This window comes from Natator depressus, chromosome 1, assembly GCF_965152275.1.
Source record: "Natator depressus isolate rNatDep1 chromosome 1, rNatDep2.hap1, whole genome shotgun sequence".
Classification (NCBI taxonomy): Eukaryota; Metazoa; Chordata; order Testudines; family Cheloniidae; genus Natator; species Natator depressus.
This window is the reverse complement of record NC_134234.1, coordinates 80,733,246-80,739,984: the sequence shown is the minus strand read 5'-3', so window position 1 is coordinate 80,739,984 and position 6,739 is coordinate 80,733,246. Positions and strand designations below refer to the sequence as shown.

Here is a 6,739-nt window from a genome sequence, read left to right as displayed (position 1 = left end):
AAAGCAGCCATACATTTCATTTAGTTAGTCAGCCAGTTTACTGCTCTTTCACATCACCAGAGCAGCATAAAGCGGCCAGATGTACCAGGGAATCTAGTCCCAAATAGCATTTGAAATTTTAAGGTGACCATTTCCTTACACAAGCAAGCAATAACACTCCAAGACACATGGGGAAGATTTTACATAGCTTTTATTGCTTTTTGAGTATATAGAGGGCCAGATCCACCAGTGCTTTCTAGCTGTTTTGCACTGTTCCAACAAGGCAAAGCAGCATAAACTGAGCTCAGCTGACCGGTTAAACTGGATTGCTGTTTTGAATTGCCAAAGCAGTGCGTACAAGCTGGAATATACTGGTGAATATGGTCAAATGTATCTATTGTTTTTAAAGTTACTTCTGAAACGACTTCCTCTGGAAAATACTGCTTCTAGAATGAAATTCAGCACCTGTAACTCTGGTTTTATTAATGGCACTTACAGGAATTGCATCAAATCATGCTTGCAATAGGGTATAATTGGTCAAATGTCTTGGGTCATATTAATAGGGTCATATTTTCTTTTTCATTGTGCATTACAATGTATCTTTATTCTACTGTTTTACAGGAAAAGCAGAGCAGAAATACACAAGGAATAGCCAAGAAGATAAGGCATAGCATTTTCATGGTGCTAATTAAAATGATAAGTTAAAAGTTAAGAGCAGAGCAGGAAAACAGATGTGCGTAAGATGTGAATATTGGCTAATGAAATACACATCTTTAGCAACAGTCCCATGCAAACAGGGGAACATAGCAGTACTTGTTTATATAATGTCACTTTGAGAGCACATTCCTGGGTGATTATGCTTTGCCTCTGCAGCCAAACTTAAATGAAGTGGCAGTTGCTCATTAATTGTATTTGATAAGAATGTTGCTGTTGTAAGAAGCTTGTTTTCTTTCATGTTTCAATGTGTTCCCAAAGGAAATCATGACAGTGCGCTACTTGACAAAATTTCTTGAGACACTTGATAAGAACTAGAATTGTTCTGTGTAGAGGTCCATCTTTCTCTAGCTGTGACTGACTCTGAGGATGCAAGGTTTCACTTTTGTTCTTTTTCTTGGCTAGTAAAGCTTAAGACTACACAGAGAGTAGCCACTGTCTAATGCTTTAGCACGTATTCTGTTGCTGTTATTTCTTAGGAATTGTATTAATTGCATCATCATAGTGTTAACTTAATGGCATGAGACTTTTCCACAGACAAGTATGAGGGGGAAAGCAATAACATCAGTGGTGAAGGTGGGAGTGGGCGGGATTACAATTTAAGGCCCTGATCTTGCAAAGACCTAAGAACATGTTTAATTTTATGCTAGTAAAGTAGTTTCATTGATTGATTTTAATAAGACTGGGAAGGTATAAGGGATAGTATTCCTCTGGGGTGAGAGGCCTGCAGCTGGCTGGCTAATTAGCCCCACCCACTGCACCTGGGAAAATACCAGCAACTTAACTGGCTGATCCTCAGAAAAAGAGGAGCAGGGTGTCTGCACTATCTGCCAGAGGCTGGAGCAACTGCTGTGAAGAGCAGCTCCAAGAAACAGATGGACAAAAGGGAGACTGGGGAAAGTCCTGTAATATCACAAAAAAAGGCTCTGACGTATAAGCCTGGAACTTTTGGGGTGGTGAATTTGTGAGGTGAGGGACAGACTTGAGGGAAACAGACTTAACCTGTACAGACTTTATGGGGAGAGGCTGTGAAGCACTGGTCCTTGTTTACATTAAGAAGGCTTGAAATAAAATACACAGCAATTAATCTGACTGGAATCTACTCTCCCTGGATTCTGTGAGAAGGGCCCAGACAGGATTTTCCCAGGGCGGGAACTGGCTCCACAGGCACAAGCCTGGGTCCAGCCAGAAGAGGGTGATGTAACTTAGGCCCCAATCCTTTACAAGGACTATTTGCATACATAAAGTTAAGCACAGGCATAAATCTTTGCAGTTTCAGGGTCTGAGTCTATAACACCATATAAGTGTCCCTTGATCAGACAAGCAGTCTGTCCTATAAGAAGAATTCCTAAACATTATGGGTCTGATCCTGGATGTTAAGCATTCATATGGCTCAGGCAGTGCTCATGATCAGGCCCATGAGGACAAAGATAGATGATGGATTCCAGTTTAAAACATAGTCTGGTAGTAATTCAGAGGCAATTTCACATCCCTTGAAGGGGTTTTGGCCACAGAAAGTGGACAACTACTGTGCAGCAAATTTCCTCTGGTACTGCTCTTCCTCGTGTCTTCCAAAGTTTTTCTTTTTTTAATAGAAAGTATAACTTGGAACAGGCACAACAGTGTCTCAGTTGCTACTTAAAGTTGATGTGTCCCTGACAGGAGGCTTGAAAATAAACCTGCCTGAAAAATAAGACATGTAGAGGAAATATTTTATCCAATATCTGAATTTTCATTGTAGCTCAATAAATCATCATGTTATTTGCAAAGGATTTTTTTTTCAAAATGTGCACCTACAAGCATATTACCCATGCAATTACATGTTAATCATTACATAGTGCAAACTTCGTGCACGACTACCCAATCTGTTTGCACAGCAGAGAACAGAAGTTGGTCCAGGGTGCTCTTTTTCTAAAAAGTTCAATATGTCTATTTTAAATAAAACTATGTAGGGTTCACCATTGCAGGGTGAAGGACTCCCTCTACCACTTCTCCTGGCCAACATGCGGAAGTGTTTGCAGCAAGAGCTCTGGTACCTTTGACAAGGAAGGGTTGGCAAAAGAGTTAAATTATTAGCCACATCTCTCTTCAGAGCTTACCACCATGATTGCACTTGTCTCATATGGCAACCCATATGGCACGTCATTATCCTCCCTCCCTGCAGATCTCACCTCTCTCCTTCTTGTTATTCCCCTTGCTACATGGGCCAGCTCACTTCATGAAGACAAAACATCCACATGATTTTTGTACAGTAAAGAATATTTTAAAACAGAGATAGTAAAGTTGCAACATGTTGCAAGGAAAAGCCACTTACCTCTGGCCCTGTCGGCATTCTGTGGTGGCTCTAAGGTCATCAGGATAATATATGGCATGACATGTCCTGGAGCAGGAACTGGCAATATGTGACTGGAGATTTAAAATGAAAAAAAAAAGTCACAATCAATTGTGATAGGTACCAAATACCTTTCCCCTTGTTATTTAGGATCTCCCTAACTTGTTAGTTACCTTAAAAAAACTTCTAATCACCTTAAGTTAATTCTTTTGATAGACTTATTACAATTTCTTATCAAATACTTAAAATTCACTCCTATACTTCACAAGCTTCAAACCAAGTTATGTTTATTAAAAACAATGTTGTTATGAACTTGACAAGACAGTGGTGTTTAAAACCCACATGTTATTACAGAGTGATACTGTACTCTGGGGGTGTGCACTATTTGGCAGCTGGGTGCACTCTGCTTTGTCTACTGTGTTCTCTCTTGCCCTTAGACTCTGAAAGCACATGCTGGGAGCTTGCCTGCAGATTCCACTTTTGTTCATTTATAGGGTGCACTCCAAGATACACAACAGAATGCAGCTGGAGGCAACCGCCTGGAACAAACTGGAAGGAAAAACACTAATCCTTGGTGCATGTTGTGTCAGCTTAACTGCATCCAAGTAAAACAGTACTCTGAATGGGCAAATCCACTCATCTGCTATGTGGATGCACTAGTGGAGAAGAATATGTAAAGGACTGATGCCTGCCCTTGCTCCTGCCCATCCTAGGCAACAGAATGATAGATTGCAACTTAGGGTTTGTCTACACTGCAATTAGACACCCGCAGCTGGCCTGTGTCGGCTGATTTGGGCTCACAGGGCTCGGGCTGCCAGGCTGTTTAACTGCAGTGTAGACTTACCGGTTCAGGCTGCATCTCACAGGATCCTAGACCCCAGGCTCCAGCCCAAGTCCAGAAGTCTACACTGCAGTTAAACAGCTCGCTAGCCCAAGTTCTGCAAGCCTGAGTCAGCTGGCACAGACCAGCCACGGATGTGTAACTGCAGTGTAAGACATCCCTTCGTGTTCCCAGATAGCTAGGCAAGGGAACCAGATGCTGGAAAGCCCTCTGTGCTGGGAGTATTTTCCAGGTAGGCCACATGGATGCTTTGTGCCCACTTTGCACCAACATAGCTGACATAAAGTGTCCCAGTACCCATGGCAATCATGAACTGGCCACTTAAATACCACATTGGGCCTGATTCACCACTGCTTTGCATCTTTGCTAGTCATTCATACCTGTGTAAAGTCACATACACGTGTGTGTGTGTGTGTGTAAATAGTCACCAAATCAGTATGTAATTGACCTTTTACAAGGCTGTGGAGAATCAGGCCCATTGCATCATCTATAGCTCAAATGTAATAGTTTCAAGGGAGCGCCCACTCTGATTGCAAGACAACTGCAGATGGACTGAGACTAGCTAAGCAAGATAAAAGACATGGACTCACTTATGCTACATGTAGAAACACATGTTCAGGATGATGAGAGGATAATGATTTCTGAGTGACATGCCAAGTCTGTGTACTTACAACAGGACTGTACTGTTTTGGGAGTGGGATTACAACACAAACTTGTCAGTTGGATGCAGTCTCTGGGAAAAGGAACAGCTAGAAGAGCACTTTGTATGCTGTTTAACAAAAAATGCTCTCTTTTGCTCCGACTTTAGAAGTGAGTGGATATTTGGTGAACTTTGTTGCTGCTTGCACTGTTAATCCATCTTTACTCCGTAGGGTAATAAGCGATACGTGCACTAGGCTAAAACATGAAAATCTTAACACAGTTTTTCCTCAATCCTTATGCAGAACAATTCCATCAACTTTTCCTAGGATCTTTGTTTGAGTTTTGTGTAAAAACCGAGTAAAGGCCTCATGATTTGTACTATTCTTAATAAAAATGGACTAAGAAAGAATACACTGTATCTGTGTCCTTATTTGTCTCCTGTCAGTGAAATAGCCCATGCCAGAAATCCAAGTCCTTCTTGACCGCTTGGAAACCAGGACAATATCTACATAGAAAGAAAACAATAATCTAGCCTCTTAAAGGGAATAACCCTTGAAACAAAGAAATCAAACTGAAATACAATAAGTATAAAAATATATCTGTTACACCATTGCTTGCCTAACACAATACAACTGGCTCAAGCTGAGTTATGTAATCTAAAATAGTTTTGCTTTATTTCCTGTCCTAGGTCTTGAGTTTTGAAGTGCCCTTAATTCCCACTAAAACCAATCGGAGCTGAGGGTGCTCAGGACATGATCAGACCATTAGTTGGCCAATAGTTCTTTTGTTTGTCTGTCCACCCATTGGCTGAGACAGGATAACATGACTATGTGTCCACAAATGTTGCAAGCATCAGCACAAGTTATAACGAAGGGTTCGAACCTGCAAGGCGCCTAGCACTTTGACCCCAACCCAGCAAAACACTCATGCGCTCCAACTGAAGTACAGGCTTAAAAATGTGATAAGGGCCAAAGAACTCAGCACAGGCAAGATAAGCCCTAAAAATGCAGTACAGTTCCAGAGGGAAAACTTTATGTGGCACATGTAAACCTACTCCAGGCTTACTGATGTATCTGGGGCACATCTTGCTCTTCCACTGCTTTCAGGATTCTCAGCCATGCTGTCAGCAAAACAAAAATTGAGGGAAAAGTAGAATGAAAATGAAAGCGCAGTAAAATAAAATACTTTTAAACATTCCCAGAAACAGAAGGTGCCATGGCCAAACAAGGTTAGGCGTAATTACTTTTTTGCCTATGTTGTTGTATAAAATAATCTGGAGGGTGAGCATTAGCTATAAAAAAAATTTTTTTTTAAAAGTCCTGTAGATAACTGTACGTATCCTGTATCTATCTGTCTAGGCATTTATACTATGTTTTTTGGCATGATATCATAGCACTGTATCTGATGGCTGCTAAAATTATTGGTAGAACTGTGCTCTTAGCAGAAAGGGATGCATGATCCATTAGCTAAAATGGAGGTCTCAGCAGATATGGAAAAAAACCGAGTAGGTCATCTAAATTAATCCCTTGCCATTGTAAGATTTTCTCCCTACATCACATTTATTAGTACTACATACTTTTTTGTGGATTGGTCAACATCCCTTTGGTGCATTATTTCTGCAACTATGAAATAAACTGAGAACTATTAAACTGATTGTAATGTAGATGTGTGTGGCCTTCTCACCTGCACTCTGCCCACACATCTAAACTTGCTGAGAAGCTAATTCTAACTCCAGTCCTGGCAGCAGATTTCAGATCACCATCATAAAAAAAAAAAAAATCTTTGAGAGTTGTTTTCCATCTCCTTTCTCTGTTGCAGCCTGGATTCAAGAAGATCCATTTATAACCAGGACGCAGGAGAATTGTGACGCCAAGGAGGATGTGGGTTGCTTCAGCCCAACCTAGACCTCTCCTGAGCTTCCTTCAAACTAGCTGGAGAGAGAGCTGAACGCATGCTATTCCCTGAATCTCTTAAGCCAAGAGATGAAACAGGGCCTGTTGAGATAATGAACTTGGAAGGAAAGGTGATGAGGAACTGGGGGAGAGAGGAGAGAGAATGGTTGGGATGAAAAGTAGGTGATTTTGGTGGGTTCCTCATTTCATACTTTAAAGAAAAGACATAACATTTTATAGATCTTTTTAAGTTGTCCAATTCACCCTCTGTTATGCCAGAAGACTCCAAGAAAATTGAGTTACTAGCCTCTCTCCCTGTTCCTGACCATTTTGAATATG

General features: G+C 41.1%; 1 long non-coding RNA gene across 9 annotated transcripts in view; it reads right to left on the bottom strand.

Annotated features, from left to right (window-relative positions):
• Nucleotides 1-231: 231 nt before the first annotated feature.
• LOC141992961 (uncharacterized) overlaps nt 232-6,739 on the bottom strand; it is a 34,951-nt gene continuing 28,443 nt past the window's right edge. For 3 of the 9 annotated variants that reach the window (XR_012640704.1, XR_012640709.1, XR_012640702.1), the window contains exons 5-6: nt 3,008-3,099; nt 236-2,376 (exon numbers count right to left, since the gene is read on the bottom strand). This is a non-coding gene — a long non-coding RNA (uncharacterized LOC141992961). Of the gene's footprint in view, nt 2,377-3,007; nt 3,100-5,562; nt 5,629-6,739 lie in introns of all 9 variants that reach the window. The other 6 variants (XR_012640717.1, XR_012640714.1, XR_012640706.1 and 3 more) reach the window with 5 other exon arrangements.